This window comes from Abrus precatorius, unplaced genomic scaffold (assembly GCF_003935025.1).
Source record: "Abrus precatorius isolate BTA unplaced genomic scaffold, Abrus_2018 Scaffold8, whole genome shotgun sequence".
In the NCBI taxonomy this organism is placed as follows: Eukaryota; Viridiplantae; Streptophyta; class Magnoliopsida; order Fabales; family Fabaceae; genus Abrus; species Abrus precatorius.
The window spans coordinates 8,672,430-8,688,536 of NW_020874428.1; the positions used below are offsets into that span (position 1 = coordinate 8,672,430).

General features: G+C 36.8%; 1 pseudogene; it reads right to left on the minus strand.

Moving 5' to 3' along the window:
- Nucleotides 1-2,424: 2,424 nt before the first annotated feature.
- On the minus strand, nucleotides 2,425-12,123 carry LOC113874177 (annotated as a pseudogene).
- Between the last annotated feature and the right edge of the window lie 3,984 nt (nucleotides 12,124-16,107).

Genomic DNA, 16,107 nt, shown 5'->3' on the forward strand with positions numbered 1-16,107 from the left:
CTTCACAAGAAATAGTCCTGACCATTTTGATTTCAATTTTCTAGGGAACAACTTCAACCTAAAATTGAATAAAAGTATAGATTAGCCAGGCCTAAATGGTCTCTTGAGGATCTTTTTTTCATGATACTCCTTCATCTTTTCCTTGTAAAGTTTTGAGGATTCATAAGCAGTGAGTCTCATTTCTTGTAATTCTTCCAGCTAAAGTTTCCTTGTCTCTCCTGAAGCTTTTGAGTCAAAATTTAGCAACTTTAAAGCCCAAAATGCCTTTTGCTCAAGTTCTACTAGTAAGTGACATACTTTCCCATAAACAAATTGAAATAGGGAGAGACCTATAGGAGCTTTATATGAAGTCCTATAAGCCCAAAGTGCATCATCCAGCTTAAGAGACCAATCTTTTCTTAAAGCTGTAACAGTCTTCTCCAAGATCCTCTTAATTTCTTTGTTGGAAACCTTAGCTTGGCCGTCTGTTTGTGGATGATAGGGTGATGCTACCTTTTGCCTTACCCTATAATGCTTTAGGACGTTCTGTATGTGAGAATTGCAAAAATGAGACCCTCCATCACCGATTAATACCCTTGGTGTGCCAAATCTACAAAACATGTTCTTCTTCAGGAATTTTATCACAATTTTGGCATCCACCTTTTGAGATGCAATAGCTTTAATCCATTTTGATACGTAGTCTACAGCTACTAAGATATACTCATTCAAATATGAAGTTGGAAGTGATCCTATAAAATCTATTCCTCAACAGTCAAAGACCTCTACATCCAAAATGCTTGAAAGAGGCATTTCATGCCTTCTTAAAATTCTGCTTGATCTTTGACAGTTGTTACATTACTGGACATAATTATAAGAATCTTTAAACAGGATGGGCCAATAAAACCCAGATTGAAGGACCTTGACTATTGTCCTCTCTTCATTGAAATGCCTATCATATGGAGAACTGTGACAATGTCACAATATGTTTTGAATTTCATCTGATGCAACGCATCTTCTTAATAGTCCATCAACTCCCAGCTTAAAAAAATGAGGATCATCCCAGACATAGTATCGAGCATCCCTCAAGAATTTCTTCTTCTAATTCCAGTTAAAATCTTTAGGCATAACACCTGCTGCTTTGTAATTAGCCATGTCTGCAAACCCTGACCTTTCTTGCACCAAGAGAAGTTTTTCATCAAGAAACTCCTCTATCACTTCTATTTCTTTGTTGGTTACCTCCTGATTCGCTAATCTTGATAGATGATTAGCAACAAAACTTTCACTGCCCTTTTTGTATCTGATAACTAAAGCAAATTCCTGCAATAACAAAATCCACAGAATTAATTTTGGTTTTCAATCAGATTTAATTAACAAATATTTAATTGTAGCATGATCAGTATAAATTACTTTAGAACCGATCAAATAAGATCTAAATTTTTCCAAGGCATACACTATTGCTAGTAATTTTTTTTAATGGTAGCATAATTCACTTGTGCTTCATTTAAAACCTTACTAACATAATGAATAGCATGGAAAACTTTAGATTGTCTCTGTCCTACTATAGCCCTTACAGCATAATCACTTGCATCACACATTAATTCAAAATCTAAATTCTAGTCAGGGGCAACTATGACAAGAGTTGAAATCAGTTTTTGTTTAAGTAATTCAAAGGCATGTAGGCATTCAACATAAAAATTAAAAGGAGTATCCTTATTGAGTAAATTGTTGAGTGGCTTCGCAATATTTGAAAAGTCTTTGATAAATCGCTTGTAGAACCCAACATGCGTAAGGAAGCTTTTGATCCTTTTTACATTTGTTAGTGGTGGTAGCTTCTCAATCACCTCCACCTTTGCTTTATCAAGTTGAATGCCCTTGGAGGAGATTTTGTGGCCAAGCACCACGCCTTCAGTCGCCATAAAATGGCATTTTTCCCAATTGAGCACCAAATTTATTTCAACACACCATTTCAGTACGATGTTCAAGTTTGCCAGGCAATCTTCAAATGATGATCCAAAAACTAAGAAGTCACCCATGAATACTTCTATGCATTTCTCCACCAAGTTTGAGAAGATAGCCAACATGCATCTTTGGAAAGTAGCTAGCGCATTGCACAATCCAAATGGCATCTTTCTATAAGCAAACATACCAAATGGACATATGAAGGCAGTTTTCTCCTGATCTTCTAGATCTACAGTGATCTGATTGTAACCAGAGTATCCATCCAAAAAGTAGTAAAAGGCTTGTCTAGCTAATCTCTCCAACATTTGATCGATAAATGTCAAAAGAAAATGATCTTTCCTAGTAGCTTGATTAAGTTTTTTGTAGTCAATGCACATTCTCTAACCAGTAACTTTCTTGTTGGAATCAATTCATCCTTATTGTTTCTAACCATAGTCACCCCTCCTTTCTTTGGGACTACCTGGACTAGACTAACCCAGGCGCTATCTAAAATAGGATAATCATTCCTACATCCAACAATTTCATCATTTCTTTCTTCACCATTTCTTTCATGGTAGGATTAAGACGTCTCTGAGGTTGAGCTACTGGTTTGAAATTCGCTTCCATGTGAATCTTGTGTATGCAATAAGAAGGAGTAATACCTTTAAGATCTGATAAGGTCCAACCTATAGCTCCTTCATTTGCCTTCAACACTGAAATCAATTTTTCTTCATCTCCTTTTGATAATGCACTGCTAATCACTACCGGCTGCTTCCCTTCATCTTCAAGAAACACATATTTAAGATGTGATGGTAACATTTTCAACTCTAATTTCTGCTCCTCTATGTAACACCTTAACTTTAATTTCAAATAAATAATAATTTCACAAATTCGAATAATTTCACAAGTCACTGCTAGAGGACTAGTTCCAATACAATGGTTTCAAAATAACATGTAAGTTCTATAGCAGTCCATTCGTCCCTTCACTGAGTCCGGTGTTGATCATCTTGATTACCTGAAAAATGAATTAAGGGTGAGTACTCTACACTACCGAAACATGCAATCAATCATAGAGTCTCACCTTTGAATCATTAAAAATGCATTAAAGCAGATATAATCACAGCCAACATTTCAATTCCATAATCAACAGCATATTATACCGACGCTTATATGCCCAATTTACAGCATCACGACACGTTATACTGGCATTAACACGCCCAATCACAATATTTCATATCGGCGATTACTCGTCCCATTCACATTATTGTACACCGGCGGCTACCCGCCCCATTCACATTATTGTACAATACACGGCACTAGGCCCACATTCATTTATAATACATTGCATATAGTCTACATTCATTAGCACCACATAGCCTACATTTATTCACCAATCAATGACATATCCACATGCATAATCACCCTCCACAGGTCTAGCTAATCCATTGCACATCACGTTTCATCAGATACTCATACTCTCATCTATAAACCTAATATTCATAAGTCCTGGCATAAGGCCCTCATCACATCCCACCATCATTTCACATTTCTCATACATATTCTACATCTAACTCTACCACATTTCCATATTCAATCGCATAAACAACAATTCATGCATATTGAGATAGGATAGAGTCTCCCTTTACCTTGGATTGAAGACCCACTCATGGATTCGACCTTGGAAACGTTCCTCGCATAGATTTTGACCTAAACACAGGGTTAATTCCGTGAGAACCCCAAAAATCACCCAAAAACAAAGAAAGGGGAGGAAAAATGAAACTCTAACAGTTAAAACTCACCTCCAAGCGTCCCCAACACGGATCCAACCTTTAATCTAACTCACGAACGACTTTGGAGGCAATTTAATTGGTGGAGAAGGATTTGGGGTGGACAGAATCGAAGAGATTTGGGAGGGAATTTGAGAAATAACCCTCAAATCCCTAAACTCCTCTTTTAAAACCCCTCTGATCGCGACACTCTCGCTACAGCAATAATTCTCGCTACAGCAATAATTCTCGCTGCAGCGACGCCCTCTGTCGCCACAGCAAAAATCTCAGACAAAACTGCATCCTGGTTTCTGCAGAATCTCGCTACAGCGAGTCTGCATCCAAAAATGCAGTCCCCTCTGTTGCTCTCTCGCCATAGCGAGAATATCTCGCTACAGCGAGAAGGCGACAGTTTCACCCCTTTTCTTCCTAGGGCCAGGGCCCTCTTGCTACAACAAGCTTTTCTCGCCGCAGCTAGGGCACTCTGCACTTAAGATCACAGCTTATTTCTAGTCTAACTCAGTCACACACACACACATATATATACACTCAACACCTTTATTACGCAGTCAAATGCAATTACCTCATTTCCATTTCATCATTAGGCACTTAAGTGAAATTCTGACATCCATTCAATCCGCATACACGTATAAATACCGATAATTAATATTACCAAAATTTGGGGTGTTACATTATCTTTTCTTCCTGAGGCAAATTTTCAGGGTGAGCTTCATGTGGAGGTAGTTCTTTAGATGGCATGAACCCCATTTGCACAATGGCTGACTTAGGATCTTTAGGGTTAGAACCTTGTAGGAAAATTAGAAAATTTAGTGATGAATTTCTGGGCAAATTAGGTGTTGGTTCTTGGTGTTAAAATGAGTGAAAAAAAAGAAGCAAAAACGCTGGTTTGGTGGTGGCTGGACAGAATTTTAGAAACGATGATATCTCGAGTTATAGAACTCCAATTGAGGTGATTCCAAAACGAGGTGAAATTTCTCGTTCTGAACTTCAATTTAGGCTCAAGAATCACTCAATTTGGCTGAGTAGAACAAAAGATATGATAACGAGATAATTCTGGGCAAATTTGAGTTTTTTTTTTAGAATTTTGGTGATGAATTGAATGGGGGAAGGAAAGAATCACTCTTTCCAAGGAAGGCAACACACAAAGGGATGTGAAAGCCCTTTGATACAACCAAGGTGTTCTTGAATCACTCAAGAACTTAGGATAATCACTCTCACTAAGATAAAAACGATAAACTATAATATTTCTGAATCAAACTTAACTTGTCTTATTGATAAGAATGGTTCAGCTTATATAGAAGATTTACCATCAGAATTACAAAGGTTCCATAACAGAAAATACATTCCACTTAAATAATGATCCACTAAGCTAGGAAATGAAACTACTTGATGGCTGATTGTAACTGAAATTGTGGCAACCAAAAAGTCACCCAACAGCCACTAGCTCTGCGCCTCTTGGTCTCCCAAAGGCTGATGCCTAAGTTGCCAATTAGGCCCTTATTACAACTTGAAATAAAACCAAACCAAAGCCCATTAGTTGATTAACCGCAAAACATAATTTGGTCAGCCAACTTTACAAAGGATTAGGCCATTATTTAAAACAAACTAAAAACTTAAAAATTGAAGCAAAGTGGCGCCTTAGTTCTCCTCCATTTGGGCCATGATGCAATTCACAACCTTGGTCTTTTCTCCTTGAAACTTGGGCTTGTATTCAATTAATATGGACAACACTTGTTGAAGAGCTTCCTTTGCTCTCCTTGCTCTAGCCCTTGTCATAGGTCCTCCAAGTCCTTCAAGAGGATCCTTGCCCTTGCTTATGGTCATGTCCTCGTCATTCTCTCCCTCTTGAGAAGGATTTATCCTCAAATCAGATTCTCCATCTACATCACAAAGAGATAAGTCAGACACATTGAAGGTGGAACTAACATTATACTCACTTGGCAGCTCAATTTTGTAAGCATTGTCATTGATTTTTTCAAGCACTTGGAATGGACCATCTCCCCTTGGTTGAAGCTTTGACTTCCTTTGTTTCGGAAACCTTTCCTTTCTCATGTGCACCCAAACCCAATCTCCGGGTTCGAAGATAACCTTCTTTCTCCCTTTGTTGGCTTGTTTAGCATAACTTTCATTTCTCCTCTCAATTTGATTTTTGACTCTCTCATGAAGCTTCTTCACATAGTCCGCCTTTGCTTGACCTTCTTTATGCTTAAAAACTGAAACATTAGGCATAGGCAAAAGATCAAAAGGAGTTAGTGGGTTAAAACCATAAACAACCTCAAAAGGAGAACAATTAGTAGTGTTATGAACAGCCCTATTGTAAGCAAACTCAACATGGGGTAAACAAACTTCCCAAGTCTTTAAGTTCTTTCTTAAAACTGTCCTAAGCAATGTTCCCAACGTCCTATTAACAACTTCCGTTTGCCAATCGGTTTGTGGGTGACAAGTGGTTGAAAATAACAATTTAGTGCCCAACTTGCCCCACAAGGTCCTCCAAAAATGGCTTAGGAACTTAGAGTCCCTATCACTAACAATGCTCCTTGGCAAACCATGGAGTCTCACAATCTCCTTGAAAAACAAATAAGCCACATGAGAAGCATCATCCACCTTTTTACATGGAATAAAATGAGCCATTTTAGAAAACCTATCAACAACCACAAAAATTGAATCTTTGCCACTACTTGTGTTTGGCAGCCCCAAAACAAAATCCATGGATAAATCAATCCAAGGATACTCCAGAATTGGCAATGAAGTATACAATCCATGAGGCTTTACCTTTGACTTTGCCTTTTTACAAACAATGCAATGTTCACAAAATTTCTGCACATCCTTTTTCAAATGAGGCCAATAAAAATGTTCTTGTAATGTTTTTAGAGTCTTTTGGACCCCAAAATGCCCCATTAAACCTCCTTCATGTGCTTCACCAACAAGCAAGTTTCTTGTAGAACATTTAGGCACACACAATTTGTTTTCTTTGAAAAGAAAGCCTTCATGTCTAAGGAAACCATTTTCTGAAAATTTTTCGCAATTTTTAAAAATTTCACCAAAAGTTTCATCACTTTCATACATGTTTTTCAAACATTCAAGACCAATCAATTTTGTTTCAAGCATAGAAAGCAGAGCATAATGCCGAGAAAGAGCATCAACTACAATGTTACCTTTTCCTCTTTTATGTTTGATAACATAAGGGAATTGCTCTAGAAATTCCACCCACTTGGCATGCCTTTTGTTAAGCTTGCCTTGTCCCTTGATATATTTGAGGGACTCATGGTCACTATGAATGACAAATTCCTTGGGATAAAGGTAGTGTTGCCATGTTTTCAAAGCTTTCACTAAGGCATACAACTCTTTATCATAAGTTGAATAGTTAAGGGTAGGACCACTTAGCTTTTCACTAAAATAAGCAATTGGATGGCCTTCTTGCAACAACACAGCCCCAATCCCAACATTTGAAGTATCACACTCAATTTTAAAAGATTTTTGAAAGTTTGGCAAAGCAAGTATGGGGGCATTAGTTAGCTTTTGCTTAAGAGCATTGAAAGCTTCTTCTTGTTTCTCTCCCCATTTGAAACCAACATTTTTCTTAAGCACTTCATTGAGAGGTGCTTCCAATGTGCTAAAATCCTGCACAAATCTCCTATAGAAACTTGCTAAACCATGGAAACTTCTCACTTCGGTCACGGACTTAGGTGTAGGCCATTCTTGAATAGCCCTAACATTTTACTCATCCACTTGTACTCCTTTTGAACTCACAACAAAACCAAGAAACACAACATGGTTAGTACAAAAGATGCATTTTTCAAGATTGGCATACAATTGTTCTTCTCTAAGCACACACAAGAAAGATTTTAAATGATCAACATGCAATTCAAGTGAAGTGCTATAGATAAGAATATCATCAAAGTACACCACAACAAATTTTCCTATGAATTTTCTCAAAACATGGTTCATTAATCTCATGAAAGTGCTAGGAGCATTAGTTAAGCCAAAAGGCATAACCAACCATTCATACAAACCATATTTTGTTTTGAAAGCAGTTTTCCATTCATCCCCTTCTCTAACCCTAATTTGATTGTATCTACTTTTTAAATCAATTTTAGAGAAGTAACATGCACCATGCAATTCATCAAGCAAATCATCAAGCCTAGGTATAGGATGCCTATATTTAATGGTGATGTTATTAAGGGCCCTACAATCAGAACACATGCGCCATGTCCCATCCTTTTTAGGAACCAAAATTACTAGGACAACACAAGGACTCATGCTATCTCTTACCCATCCTTTACCAATGAGTTCATCCACTTGTCTTTGGATCTCCTTGGTCTCTTGAGGGTTGCTTCTATAGGCTGGCCTATTAGGCAAAGAAGCTCCTGGAATGAGATCAATTTGATGCTCAATACCTCTTAATGGTGGCAACCCACTTGGTATACTTGTTGGAAACACATCTTCAAATTCCTGCAAAAGAGACTTTACTCTAGAAGGCAAATCAAGGTTATCAAAAGTGTTAGTGGTCAAAACATAATTTTTGCAAATTAACAAAAATAGGAGCTGTTTAGATAGAAACAACCTCTTGACCTCACTTTTTGTAGCTAGAAAGCTCTCCTTCACCTCAAGTGTTTCACTCTTCTTTTTCCTCTCATGTGTTTCTCTCTTTTTGTCCTCACTTTTTGAGCTCTCAAGTGTTTGGCTTTCTTTTTCTTTCTTTTCTTGGACAATCTTTTCCCTCATTTTTCTTTGATCCTCACACACCTCTTGCGGACTCAAAGGTTTGAGCACTATCTTCTTGTCTTGGTGCATGAATGAGATTTTGTTGGTGAAACCATCATGATTGGCTCTTTTATCAAATTGCCATGGTCTCCCCAAGAGTAAGTGGCTGGCCTCCATAGGAACAACATCACAAAGCACCTTATCATTGTATCTTCCAATGGAAATATCCAACTCTACTTGCTTCCTTACTTGCACCTCTCCATCCTCACTAAGCCATTGAAGCCTATATGGCCTAGGATGTGGCTTTGTAACTAAATTCAATTTAGACACAAGTCTTGCACTCGCCACATTGGTGCAACTCCCTCCATCAATGATCTCCATGCAAAGTTTACCATTGATCAAGCATCTAGTATGGAAGATGTTTTCTCTTTGGCTCTTCTCCAAAGGCTTCAATTGGCTACCAAGTAATCGCCTTATCATCAACAAGTCTCCCTCTTGTGTTTTCTCCACCTCCTCCTCCACGTCCTCATTCTCCTCTCCCTCTTCAATTTCAGACTCACTTATATACTCTCCATCTCTAAAAATCATGGCTTTTTTTGTTAGGGCACTCATATGCATAGTGTCCTAAGCCTTAGCACTTAAAGCACTTCACATCCTGACTCCTTTTAGAGGGTTGCTCTTGAGTTTTTAGAGGAGTTTTTGTTGGTGTAGGCGCTGCACTAGAAGTGGCAGCCCTTTTCCCTTATCCTTCCAACTAGAAAAACCAAAATTAGTGGAGCTCCTTTTGGCCACACCTTTCCTTTTCAATTGTTGCTCCACTTGGATTGCTTTGTGAAGCAAGTCCTCCATTTCAACAAATTCCTGCAGCTCAACAATATCACGAATATCATTATTCAAACCACTAAGAAATCTAGCCATAGTTACCTCCTCATCCTCTTTTATCTTGGCTTGAATCATGAGCACCTCCATTTCCTTGTAGTACTCCTCAACGCCTTTGCTACCTTAGGACAATTTTTGAAGTTTGAATTTTAAGTCCCTAGAATAGCTTGCCGACACATATCTCTTCCTCATGATCCTTTTCATTTCAACCCATATATCCACCAATGGCTCCTCATTCCTAGCTCTCTCTTTTTGCAATTTGTTCCACCACACAAGAGCGTAATCAGAAAACTCCATAGCTGCAAGCTTTACCTTTTGGGCCTCTTCATAGGTATTACAAGTAAAAATATGCTCTATTTTGATCTCCCACCCCAAATAAGCTTCTGGGTCACTTCTTCCTTTAAATGGAGGAATAGAAATTTTGACTCCATCAATTCGGTTTTGTCTAGGAGCACCGTCATTCCCTCTTCTCCTCCTTTCTTCTTCATCATGACCTCTATTCTCCAATTGGTCCAATCTTTCTTAGAGCTCATCATTTTGTTACCTCATCAATCTCTCCAAATGTTGTGTCAAGGCTTGCATTTGGAAACGAGAAAGTCCTCCTCCTTGATTATGATTTCCTTCTGCCATCACAAACAAACAAATTCAAACATAACAAGCAAATAGAAAGTAGAATTTGAAACCTCACCACACTCAAGTGTATCACACAATTATGGCTTTTTCTCTAATGAAAACACTCTTGCCTTTTACCACTCAAATTCTCCTTGGGTTCTTAGGCAATTCAAGAGATTATGGCCACAACAAAGAACAATCCACCAATATGTGCAAGGTAAGGCTAGGTAGACAAAGAAAAGGCTAACAAATCACAAAAACAAAGGGGTAAAGGAAAATTGGTAAACAAGAGAATTAGCAATAATCCTTTAAGAACACCAATATATTACCATATAACAAATTGTTGAAAAGCATGAATCATTCAGCCCAAAATTTTCTTCTTCTTTTTTTGTTTTTTTATACTTTTTTTTTTTTGAATTTTCACAAGGGCCTAACTTTTGCAATGACTCAGTACAATCACAAATAATATGAACAATAAGGTAATCAATTGGCAAAAAGAGAATGAAGGAAGGATGTTACCAATTTGACTTTCAAACCCTTAAACTGGAGCTCTAATACCAAATGGCATGAACCCTATTTGCACAAAGGCTGACTTAGGATCTTTAGGGTTAGAACCTTGTAGGAAAATTAGAAAATTTAGTGATGAATTTCTGGGCAAATTAGGTGTTTGTCCTTGGTGTTAAAATGAGTGAAAAAAAGGAAGCAAAAAACGCTGGTTTGGTAGTGGCTAGACAGAATTTTAGAAACGATAATATCTCGAGTTATAGAACTCCAATTGAGGTGATTCCAAAACGAGGTGAAAGTTCTCGTTCTGAACTTCAATTTAGGCTCAAGAATCACTCAATTTGGCTGAGTAGAACGGAAGATATGATAACGAGATAATTCTGGGCAGATTTGAGTTTTTTTTTTGGAATTTTGGTGATGAATTAAATGGGAGAAGGAAAGAATCACTCTTTCCAAGGAAGGCAACACACAAAGGGATGTGAAAGCCCTTTGATACAGCCAAGGTGTTCTTGAATCACTCAAGAACTTAGGAGAATCACTCTCACTAAGATAAAAGAGATAAACTCTAATATTTCTGAATCAAACTTAACTTGTCTTATTGATAAGAATGGTTCAGCTTATATAGAAGCTTTACCATCAAAATTACAAAGGTTCCATAACGGAAAATACATTCCACTTAAATAATGATCCACTAAGCTAGGAAATGAAACTACTTGATGGCTGATTGTAACTGAAATTGTGGCAACCAAAAAGTCACCCAACAGCCATTAGCTATGCGCCTCTTGGTCTCTCAAAGGTTGATGCCTAAGTTGCCAATTGGGCCCTTATTACAACTTGAAATAAAACCAAACCACAGCTCATTAGTTGATTAACCGCAAAACATAATTTGTTTAGCCAACTTTACAAAGGATTGGGCCATTATTTAAAACAAACTAAAAACTTAAAAATTGAAGCAAAGTGGCGCCTTAGTTCTCCTCCATTTGGGCCATGATGCAATTCACAACCTTGGTCTTTTCTCCTTGAAACTTGTGCTTGTATTCAATTAATATGGACAACACTTGTTGAAGAGCTTCCTTTGCTCTAGCCCTTGTCATAGGTCCTCCAAGTCCTTCAAGAGGATCCTTACCCTTGCTCATGGTCATGTCTTCATTATTAGAGGATTCTAAATTCTTCAAACAATCTTCAATCTCCTTTTCCTCTTTTTCATTTAAATCTTGATAAGCTTCAATTAAAGCTTTTTCCAATGGACTAGACTTGTGCAATTGTGTCTTTTCCACCATGCACAACACATCAATTACATCCATCCTAAAAGGATGGTGAATAGCTTCAAAGACATTAAAATTGACTTCTTCATCATAAACTCTCACCTTGAGTTTGCCATCATCTACATCATAATCACCTTGGCAGTCTTCATGAAAGGTCTTCTTAAAATTAGTGAAACTTCCACATCTTCTTCCATATCGATGATTACAAAATCAATTAGAAATACAACTCTATCCACCTTCACTAAGATATCCTCTGCTACATCATAAGGAAATTTCATAGATCTATCTGCTAGCTGCAAAGTCATTCTTGTAGGTTTTATCTCCAGCTTCCGAACCCTTTTCAACATGGATAGTGGCATTAGGTTGATACTTGCTACCAGATCCAACAAAGTCTTTACCACAGGCAATGCACCTATGGTTACTAGAATTGTAAAGCTATTTGGCATCTGCTTCATAGCCTCAATGAAGGGAATATTAATTTGCAATCTTTTAAAAATGTCCATAAATCTGGCAAATTGTCTCTCCTTGTCTTTCTTAGAAGGAACCTTAGGGTATGTGATGAATCCATATTTTGACTGATATTTTAGCATAATTCTAACACAAATGATAAGAAAAATATATAAAGAAAGCAGAAAAACTTAGAAAAAGAGAAGGAATTGAATTTTGTTTACCTATGTAGTTATTTTAGCAATTGTGAAATTTTTGCTTAGGAATTAAGTTTTTAATCTTGTTTTTGTAGGAATAAATTGAGCAAGGATCATATTCATGGAAGTTTGATGACAAGGAAGAGGAAAGAAGCAAGTCTGGACTCCAAAAACTCAAGAATAAGAAATTGCAGACTGGGCGTGATCACTATTGTCAGTGAAAGTGATCACTTCAGAGCTCAAAGAAGAAGTGAAGCCTGGGCGTTACCACTTTTATCAGTAAAAGTGATAGTTCCAGAGAGGCAAAATATCAGGAAAGCTCTGCGTAACCACTATTGTCATCAAAAGTGATCGTTCCAGAGAGTCTTCAACTTGGCGAGCTGCGCGTAGTCACTTTTATCAGAAAAAGTGATAACACGCAACTACCTTGGCTCTGCGTTGTCACTTTTATCATCAAGAGTGATAGTTCCAGAGAGCTCTCAATATCAGGAAAATGCGCGTGGCCACTATTTCTGGGAAAAGTGTTAACGCGCAACCAAAAAATCTCTGCGTAACTACTATTTCTCATAAAAGTGATGACGTGAAAATCTGGGAAATTTTATAAAAATCAGAAACGATCCGAAAAAAAGGGATTCTGTTCATTTTCAGTTTTTAGTTAGTTTCTGGTTAGAGGAAGTGAGAGAGAGGAGTGGGGCTTCAGATCTTGGAACTTCACGAAGAGGAATTGGAGTGGAGCAAGCTTCCATGGCGTTTCTGAGTTTCTTCTTCTCTTCTTCTCTTTCTTTTTCTTCTTCTGCTGCCATGGCTGTGTAATTCGTTCATAGTTAGGGATTGTAGATCTGAAATGAACATGTTGAATTGATTTGGATCTGGATTTCAAGCTTTGGAATAGATTGAGTGATTGATTCTGAACTTCACGTGTGAATTGAATGGAAATTTGATTAACTAAATTCAGAGGAACCTTTGTCAATGGAAATTGAATTTGTTCTTCATATCTGAACCAATCACCGAGATTTTAGTTTTCTTAGGGATAAGGAACTTTGATCTTGCAATCTTTTGGTTTCTTACACTTAAAGCAACATTGAATTGAATTAGATCTAAGGAATTAGAATGGTTTAATTGAATGTTAGGTTCACTGAGTTAAGGAATTAACCTCTGAATAGTATAATGTGAAACTGATTGTCATTCTTTCCAATTGCTTGTTAATTCAGAACTTTATTGATTAAACATTGGAGTTTTGGTGAAGCAATTCCCTAGCTATGGTTTCTCCTTCTGTTATCACATAATTGTGTGTTCATTGTTCTGTTTTCTGCAAGTTCATTTTACTTTTAATTGTTCCAGTTTGCTATTATTAGATGTTACCACTCTCCTTACAATTTCGAAAAAGCTTAAATGGTTATAATTCTATGAAGTGATACTTGAATCTAAATTCCCTGTGGAGACGATATTTTGATCTTAAATTTACTCATCACTTGCTGCAATCCTAGTGCACTTGCTAGTGTAGATTGCTAACAAGAGTATGCTAGGTCTTTCAATGGTGGGAGCTCACCCTTATCCTTCCTTCAATCTTTCTTATTTTTTTCTTTTTATTTTTCTTTATTTTTCTCACTATATACAATTCTCTCATTATTCTTTTCAACTTCTTCTTTACTTCCAGTCTTTTCTTTTTCACTTTCTTTTCTCTCTCCATCACCTCCTTTTCATTTACTAAATGATCACCAATCCCTTTTCCAATCTCCTTACCATCTCTTATGGTAATTAATTTTCAATGTTCCTTTGGGTTGGTTTGTGTGTGGGTGGAGAAGTGTCCTGATGTTTGCTGCTCTGGAAGCTGTTTTACTAACTGCCCCACCTATATCTCTGGATTTTTGATGGACGTCTTAGTGTTCTTCTGATTGGTCATTGACATCTGCATGAAATTCTCTAAAATGTCCTCCAGTTTGCACTGTCTCTCATGAATTTCTATGTATATAGGTGGTACAGAATAACAATTTTGCATATATGTGTTTGGGTTGCATGGATTATTTTGGCGTATTTGAGATACTTAGTTTATGCATGTCGTTGAAACATCAAATGGACTTCAAATTGAGCACAAGATGCCTTGATGAAAAGGTTATGTCATAAGGAACATAAGTATATAAATGCATGTCAATAAAATCACATGCAAGTGGTTCAAAAATAAGACTTTTGCTGCTGTTAGCAGAGAAAATGCAATTCTGAGATAGCTTTGTTAAAAATTATATATCTCATTAATTTGTGATCCAAATCAAGTCCAACCAATTTTGTACGAAAGCTAAGACATTGAGGTTGATAAAAATGTGCTCATTCGAATTTTTGGAAATACAGATTGGTCGCAGCACTCACATTAATGTAGAGTGGGGTCTTCTAATTTTGGAAATGAGAACTCCGCTTGTCCCGACATTTTGACTTAGCAAACGAGATCGAAAATGGGCTTAAGATAGCTTGTTGGAAAGATCTAATTTCATGGATTTCATAAGTGTTTATAAATGTTCACAAAGTTGGATGAAGAGGGATTTAAAAATGCATTCTTTTCACCATCTTCATAAATTTTTCAGAATCAGATATAGCATGATAAAAATAGTTCTTCTCCTTGATCTTTGCTCCAAAGCTTTCTTTGAAAGTGGCTTTGGAAAGCTAATGAAGTATACTATGTGAAGGAATAAGGTCAAGTTATAAACAAGGAGGTTTAGCAAGTAAAATATGTAGAACAGTTCTCATACAAAGTGAAAAATGCAGACTTGTTCTATGAAGCTTTAAACCTTGCATACATCTCATTATTTTGCACATATCTTAATCAATTGGAGTCCGATTGACGAGTCGCAAAGTGCATCAGAAAGTTAAGACAAAAATGAATGGGATGGAAGGTTTACATGTCAAGTTCTATGCATGAAATTTTTCCAAAAATTCAAGAACTTGGCAGTTGGACCAACAAAATTCAGATTTGGTCATACTAACAAGATCAAGTTTTTGAGTGGTGAAACGAACTCTGAATCAAGTTTGAGATTGTGCGTTGGAAATATATCTTCATTTAGTTTATGAAAATCTAAATTTTAAATTAAAATAGATCAGTATAAAGGGCATAAAAATTGATTCTTAACACTATTTTTGCATAAAAATGTAGGAATGAAAGATATTCACGTACTCTAAGCAATTGAGGGGACAAATAATGTCAGATTAAGACTTATGATCTACCATTGGAAGGGTACTTCTTCAAGGGACATAGAGGAAGGTTTGCATGTAAAATTTGGAGACCGCAGAAATTAAAAAATAGCCTCCTTCACTACTGAAATGCAAAAATTGTAGAACAAGGAATCAATCTCACTAATTTCACTATAACTTATGAATCTAATGTCCTTTTTGAGTGAAACTTGCGCTTGAAAGCTTTTCCACTGCACAATTCAAATATGCAGTTATTGGGGGCAGAAAAAAGAGTTCAGAGGGTCAAAAATGTCTCACATAGTGGATGCAATAAGGGAGGTTTCAAGCTTTTTCATGGAAGAGGTGCAAAAACATCATCTCTTAGCTTTAATCAGTGAAAACGCTACACTGCTAGAAAAGCGTCATTTATAGACGGATTTTTATCCGTCTATAATACAGATAGATTTACAGACGGATTTGTGGTTTTTTTTTTTTTTTTGTAATTTCTAAAAACCGTTTGTAAATCTATCTATGTTACAGAAGATAAAAATTTGTCTGTAATATCTGTTTGTAGTTTGCCCGCCATTTGGCGCAAAAAAATATACACAGGAATTACAGACAGATTTTTCCGTCTGT